This window comes from Heterocephalus glaber, unplaced genomic scaffold (genome assembly GCF_053883595.1).
Source record: "Heterocephalus glaber isolate CG9 unplaced genomic scaffold, H.glaber_assembly_v1.0 deba00001594, whole genome shotgun sequence".
In the NCBI taxonomy this organism is placed as follows: Eukaryota; Metazoa; Chordata; class Mammalia; order Rodentia; family Bathyergidae; genus Heterocephalus; species Heterocephalus glaber.
In genome coordinates this window covers 17,271,608-17,279,441 of record NW_028258369.1, presented here as the reverse complement: position 1 = coordinate 17,279,441, position 7,834 = coordinate 17,271,608, and the positions used below count along the sequence as shown (strand labels likewise).

General features: G+C 42.0%; 1 long non-coding RNA gene across 1 annotated transcript; it reads left to right on the top strand.

Moving 5' to 3' along the window:
- Nucleotides 1-2,883: 2,883 nt before the first annotated feature.
- On the top strand, nt 2,884-4,709 carry LOC110346983 (uncharacterized). The gene is made up of 3 exons (XR_002391291.2): nt 2,884-3,055; nt 3,401-3,490; nt 3,593-4,709. It is a non-coding gene; the product is annotated as an uncharacterized LOC110346983 (long non-coding RNA).
- The last annotated feature ends 3,125 nt before the right edge of the window (nt 4,710-7,834 follow it).

Below are 7,834 nucleotides of genomic sequence, written 5' to 3'. Positions count from 1 at the left end.
GCCCAAACCAAAATAGTCTGGAAATAAAATGACACAATTAGGATAGGATTGACAAGGTAGAAGTAAAATCTTTATATATGGATGAAATGATCATCTACAGAGGAAATACTAAGAAATCTCTAGGAGCCCCTAGAACCTGTATTTGAATTTAGCAGCATTAGAAAATACAATATATATATAAAAATTCAGGTCTATGTATACTTGCTATAAATGAAGAATAAGGACCTGATTTTTGATGTGCATTGGATAAGTGTGAATTACCACTGATTTTGGCAAGTGTGTGGGTCACGCTAGAATGTGGTTGCAATTCCACTGATAAGCATGATGTTTTCCTCTATCCTTGCCCAACCCAAGGAGTCCTACTCAAAAGTTGTAGAGATGGCAGGTGTGTTCCCTGTTGTCTCCATTATGTCCATGCCTAGGATAGAGATCCAGGAGGAGTTGCAGGTCTCCTCACTGGCTAATAAGCATTCTTTTACAAGGTTTTGCCCTTGGAGATCTTCAGGCTTCCAGGTAGTGTACATGGACCTTGAAATGATACCTGCTTAGGTATGTAGTAGGAGACATAGTCCATTTTGGTTTCCATAATGTATGGTACAGATACAGGCTGCGAAATGCCCTTGAGACTTGAAGGCTCTTCAAGGAGCACTCTCTGATAGTGCACGTGTAGGACCACATCACAGTGCAGGGCATGGAATCTTCACATCCAGAGTGAGGCTATTTCTTTTTCTTTTTTTTTTTTTTTTTTTTTTTGGTACCAGGGATAGAACTCAGGTCCTTGTGCTTGCAAGGCAGCTGGTGGAACCACTGAGCTAAATCCCCTGCCCCACATTCAGAGTGAGGATGGAGTCCCTGGACATCCTGGGGATCTCCTTCAGTTAAAAGAGGTACGTAAGAAAAATGATGAAGTCCCCAGCAATTGCAGTGACCATGACTAACAGTAATTTCATACTAGTAAAATTCTACCTGTGACCTGTGATTACTGGAGCATTGATTGTGTGTTGAGGTTCAATGTCATCACTGTGGATTTGCCAGGCCAGCAGTAAGCCAGCCTAGGAGGTTATGCAGCTCAGGGTCAATAAAAGATGGGCTTATTGGATAACACTTCATCCCAGATCAACATGTGTCCAGGAGAGGGATGGGAGGCCTTCACAGTGGCATGGACTTGGGCAGAGATACTGGTGGAGGATGATTTTTTTCCTGAGACAGGGTATTCCTTCTTTGCTGTTCATGTTCCCTTAAAGAGATCTCAGGGAGTGATACAGCCAAGATACTGGACAGAATCTTGCCAATCAAAAGGGTGGGGAAAAAAACATTGATCATTGAACACCTTGTGATCTTCTATATCCAGGTAGGGGAGGGTGGGTACTTGAACTGGAAAGCTCACTTGTCCTGGAAATGAATTCTCTTAAGATCTGAATAAAATAGATGACTAAGAGGATGTCACAGCATCGAATCAGACAATATGTTATTTGCAAGTGCATCATAAATTAACTACCAGGGAAATATTGGCCCATTCCCTCTCTTTTGTCCCAAGTGAGGTTACAATACTTATAACTCTTTCATCCTACCAGGAATTTTGATGTTGAGTAGCAACAGTGGAGAGTTTACATGTACTCAATACTGGATTTGGGAAAAGTAGGACCAGGGATGCAGCTCATCATCCAAGAGTACTTCATAGTGACAATCTGTACTATTTGCAGGAATCGAGGTGTGATACTCAGAATTTTCCAACAGGACATTGATTGGAAAATTGAAAGTATAGTAGAATTGTGCCTGGGTTCTGAATTAATATCATGACCAAGAAAATGTATGGATGTAGGCTCAAAATAGGACAGGTTACCAATGGGATGGCTGCAACATCTCTTTGAAACAAGGGTCCACCATGATGGTCAGCCAAGGAGGTACATGTGAGCACCGGTGGTTGATGTGCAAGGAAGGATGGGCTCCTCAGAAAATATGATTCTCCTCATGTGGATTCCCCTGCCTACAGATAAGAGCCTGGCCTGGTGATGAGGGAAGCCAGTGGCAAGGGAGTGGGAAGGGGCCCATCCCTGTGGAAGACACTGGTTGCTCAGACAGCCTTTGCTATGGTTTCCACTCAGGTGTCATGGAAGAGAACTCATTGATATGTGGCAGCCAAACGATGGCTAGCGGAATCTTGCTCATCGACAGGCGACAGACGGTGGACCACACCTTACTGCCCAGCATGTCATTGGCCTCATCCAGGTACTCAGCAGTGGGAGCCTGCCAACAGGAGGCCACTTGTCCGGGGCCACCTACACCCTAAAGAGTAGGTGGACCTCTAGATGATGGCACATTTTCTTCCAGGACCCCTGGATTTCTGCAGGATGGTGAACACCAAGGGGTTAGGGACTTGGAACTTCTCCCTCCCCCCACCTCTTCAGCTTGGGTGCCATAGAACCTAATATGGCTTCCATCCTTCTTCATCTTGTGTCACAACCTGGGACATTTCCTGTGAACTATTGGGGATAGGGGAAGGAGCAGGGAATGGCCTCATGAACCAAGGGTCAGTTTGTCCATTGTCAGTTTGCCATTTGGGCCAGGATCCACAAGGGAGAATGGCACTTCTCTGCTGGGCCGTGGATTGGACAGGTGTAGTAAGTCTGTGGGCAGTGGGCCTGGGTCTCCAATGGATACCACGAGCCAGGGAATGAGCAGGCAGAGGCAGAGGAGAAGACAGGTTCCCCATCACCACCCCCTTAGGTCGCTTGGCCCTTTCTCTTTCAGAAAGGGGTCCAAACCTGCCTGTTAGCCAAGGAGGTGCTCAAGTGGAAAGTTGCTGCATACCAGGTCAGTGTGAATGTGGGCCTAGATCCCAGCAGCGATCATCTGGTTTCTTACAGAACAGTAAGTGAGGCCAGCGTCCCAGACCCGAGGACTTCTGACCAAGCTTGGCTTGCAGATGCTCAGCTGGGAAATGATGGATCGCTCAGCCGTTCCCAGGACTCTGAGTGGACAGCCGGGACTTGATCAGAGAAGACATATGTGGCAACTGGGTGGGGGATTCCCCATACCTAGGTCTTCATTTTGGGTGAGCTGGCCCAATCTAAATACTTACCCCTTTAGTTATAGTTTAGTGATCAAAGAATGAACTCTTCAGATGTTATATTTCGCTTTTTCTTTAGGTGAGAATATCTGTAGGCTTCACATTGTTTTTTAATAGATGTTCAAGGTGCAGATGAAGATAAATGATTCAGGTGTCCCAGCAGAGTGGGTTGTATTCTCAAAGAAATTTTGCCTTATGTTTTCCTTAGGTTCCCATCACAATAATCAGTTGATCCACAAGAGATTTTGGTCTCCACCTACCCCATTACTAGGGAGCTCATAAAGTGGCCATGCCACACTGTAGACCACATCACTGTGTCTCTCTTTTCAGGTTTGTCCCATGTATCTCAGTGTGTGTGGCCACATTGCTTTTTGTGAAGATTATGTTAAGCATTGTCTTTTCTTCTGGGCTCTATGACAGGTAAGGACTCATGAGTCACATTCACTTAGTGGAGACTCTGTTTTCCAATGTGCATTTTATGGATGTTCTGATCTCTCTTATATTTCTTCCTCATTTTGACAGGTACATAGTTCAAGCCGGATTGTCTCTGCAGTACCACTGTTAAGCATCATTTTTTACTCCGTCACTCCTGACCTGTAGTGTTCATTTACTCCTTTCAGTTGTCAAAGCACCAGCTTGGACTCATGTTATTTCTAGTTTTTCTGCCTGGTATAGCACCCAAGTAGGATTTGCACGTCTCTGTGCCAGAAAATAAGCGTTGTCTTTCAAGACTTTGCCCTGGATGTCTTGAGGCATCCAGGTACGTGGACCATGAAGTAATAGTTGCTCAGATATGCAATACAAGGAGACATAAGCCAGATTGGTTTTCCATGATGTGCACTGCTGTGATGGGCCATGAGATGGCCTTGAGCCTCGAAGGGCCCTCAAGGTTCACCCTAGTGATCCTCAGGAAAGTGCAGATGTGGGTCCATCTCACAGCACAGGATATGCAATCTTTATATTCAATGTTCAAGGATGATGGTGTCCCTGACCCGTACAGGCACCAACTTCTGTTCCAGAGGGACATATGAGAAATGACAGAGCTATAGCAATTCAAGTGTGCATGATTTTACAGTGATTTCCTGGCAGTGAAAACATATGTGGAATCTGTGAATACTTGGGCATTGATTGTGTGTCCTGATTCAGTATCATCATTGTGGTCTTTCCAATTTAATGGTAAGCAAGCATGGGGTATTATACAAGTGGGTATTATATAAAGTATGGGCTATTTGGACAATATTCTTAGCTTAATTTTAATTAACATTTCCCGATACAGTTGGAGCATCTTTTAACAGTATGTGTGATAAACTGGAATATCCAAGCATATTGGTGGTTTAAGCTGTATCCTTATATCTATCTTTTCACATTCTCTTTTCAGTTTCTTCTAATAGAACTCTCTTGTCCAGGAAAGATTTGTTTTGAAATTTGCTAGTAACTGTGTTCATGATAATGGGATCATTCCTTGTTGCATCCCATATGATCTCAAGTTTTGGTAAATGAGTATTGGGTCTCTCAACACCTGAGGCCATTCATTTTTTTGCACAATGTATTCTTCCATCTCTTCTGTGTAGACATTTAACATGATGCCACATTCCTTGTTTGGACTCCTTATTTGCTTGTGTGTAATTAGTAATTATGTAATTTTTATATTTCCTCCTTTATTTGACATGTGTGATCATAAAACACCAATATGTATTTAGTACTTGTAGTAAGTATTCTTTACATTTGGTAGTGTCCTGACAGATCATCCGTACTGTTCGTTGGAAGAGGAAGTAGCAGGGATTCACCAATTCACCAATTATCACAGAGTGTTTCATTGCACATTTTTGTGAAATTTTTGCAAGACCCCAAGTTTTCTTATGGGGCCTGTGTGAGGACATCTGCAAGTGTTCTAAGCAGTGCAGCTGAATCCTGGACTGATACAATAACTTAAGATTTTTTTTGATAACTTAAGATTTTATAGGTTGACAGGTAGAGCGAGACAAATTCCAAATATCTTCCTCACTGTGTTTCTTTCTGTTACTGGTCAAGTCATCCCTGTGATTTAAAATACAGGTGCATTGAAAGTTTGCTGTCTTCTAGGTAAGGTGTGGGTCATAGCACAAGGCATCTGTTCTTCATATAGCAATGCAATCCTAATTAGGTTCAACCCTTTCTTGTCACTATGCTTTTGTGGCTTTATATTCAGATAAAAATTGATGCTCTTTTTCTTATTGTATTCATTCAGATTTATTTTTATGGTATTGAAATTTGGGGTAGGTTATGAATTTGAAGTATTGAGTATATACTGGCCCTTTTGTGTTACATCCTCCCAAGAAGTGTGCATAGTACTTTCAGGTTTCTTGTTTGGAAAGGATTTACTACTTTCAAGACAATAATGTTTACCTTGATTTAAAGAAAATACCCAGGTTAATTTAATTGTCCCATAATGATGTAAGCATAAGAGCTTTTCCACAATTTCTGGTCAAACGATTGGTGTCTCCATACACCTATTCCTTGTGGAATTTCTTTTTCATATTCTGTTGAAAGGAAACTTCCAAGCAGAAGATGATGGAGTCTATATCTACAGTGCTGATCTTTGAATTTCACATGTATCCGGGTAAGAGATGACCTGTTCCATACCCTGGTAGTGGTCTTGGGATATTTTAATTTTCCAGGTCAAGAACAACCTTTGAAGATGTGCCTTATATAAAATGTGGTTATATCTAATGAAAATTAGGCTGTAGTGCTGGGGATTTAGCTCAGTGGCACCACGCCTGCCTAGTAAGCACAAGGTCCTGAGTTCGATCCCCAGTATGGAGAAAAAAAAAAAGAAAATTAGGCTGTGTATCCAATTGTTGAAGGATGAAAAAGGCCAAGGAAGAGGAATATTTATGTATATATTATCATAAAACATTTGCACTCTCACCCTTTCAATATGAATAGATATTACATGCTATCTTAGAAAAAAACATGAAACACGATGCAGATTGTGTTTGATACATGCACAAATAGCTCTTATTCAATATTAATTCAGTTGTTAAATTATTATTTAAATCCTACCATTTAGACATAAAAAATGAGAGCTGGGTAATAACTTGGTGATCAACTAGTCCAGCACCACCATAGAGGAGAGCACTGAGTACAGAGCAGTTCACTGAGGCCACACATTTGTCTAGTTGTAGTGACAAATGCTCTTTCCACTATCCTTTTGTCTTTATTGAAGTGCTGAGCCCATCTGAAAAGCAATAAAGCGAGTGCTCAAGTGTTTATGTAAATCAATATATCTCAGGAAATGCATTCCCAGTTGGCCAGACTCTATATCATGCACTTGGCTTTTTTTTTTTTTCAAATATTGAAGGTAAAAACTTTCCTTAAGGACACGTGAATCTTGGTTTTGAACAATCAACTGCAAATATTCCCAAGGAAAGTAAGTAAATTAGTCTGAATTTGCATTCAGCCAAGTGAGATTCCTGTAAACTTCTGTCCTCTGATACTGCTATTCTTTTAGGGTCTGCTTTATAGCCATTGTTCATCTGAATACAGAATCACTGTTCTACATTGATCAGTGATCAATCAAGACCCATAAAGTATAATTTCACAGGAAGGTAGAAGTAAAGGGGTTAACTGAACTAAGAGATGGGGATAACGATGTAGAAGGAAAATAAAAGAAATGAGTGTAAGACCTTTAACACAATGATCTCAGCTCTGAACCATGCACACAGTAGGCATTCAGTAAATATTTGTGGAAGTAAATGAATGAGAGCTTGGTTGATCATGGGTTGGCTCATTCGCCAACCTTTGTTTCTTCCAGTGTATGATAGCAGGAAAGGTAGAAATTCCATTCTAACGCAGCTTCTTCAAACATGAGTGTGATTTAGGCTCCACCATCAGTTGTTCCTATATAACTTCTGTTGGTACTGAGTCACAAGTAGAAAGCCAGTGAGTGGACACCATTTTGCAACACCCAGCTCCAGTTGTTTCTTTTTTATTAGCATATGTTTGCAATACATAATAATCACATTCATCTTGGGGAATTGGTACATTTGCCTATCACATCTTAATCATTTAGTTCTCAATTTTAGGACTTCAGACAAACTAAAAAATAAATGCAGATCTTTGTAAGTTCAGTCAAACTACTCTTGTCACTGATGCCATTAGTTAAGGCTTATGCTGTTTGACGGTAGTTGAAGTAAGTAAGTGTCCAGACAAGGGAATGGAAATCAGTGACTAACAAGAGGAAGTGAGAGGCCAGGTGTGGTGGCTCACACCTGAAATCCCACCACTCAGGAAGGAGGCTGAGGCAGGAGGATCACCATGAGTTTGAGGCCAACTTGGGCTACATAGTGAGACCCTGTCAGAGAGAGAGAGAGAGAGAGAGAAATGCCAGAAGTCTGGGGAAGGTCCCTGCAGGTGTTCCCAACCTTCCAGATTACAGCTGAGGTGTCTTTACAGAGCTGCAGCTGCAAGGTGTAACTCCTGCCCACCTTGGCTTTCCAGGGCACAACACTTGCACATGTGGGTTGTGCTGCACAGCATAAAGCTGCCAGGCTGCAAAAGCTGGAGCAAGGTCAAATTCAAGGTTGCAGGCTGCTTATCGACCATGCCAGAGCAAAGGAAGTGATAGCACCTCAATTTAACTTCGGTTTGCTTTTCTGTTTATGAACTGTAAGCTCCTCAAACACATCTGACCAGAAACATGGTGCCTCTGCCACCCCCGTATCGGTAAAACAGATGTCCATTCTCTGCCTCTCTGTCCACAACTCTGGGAAAGAAGCCCTTATG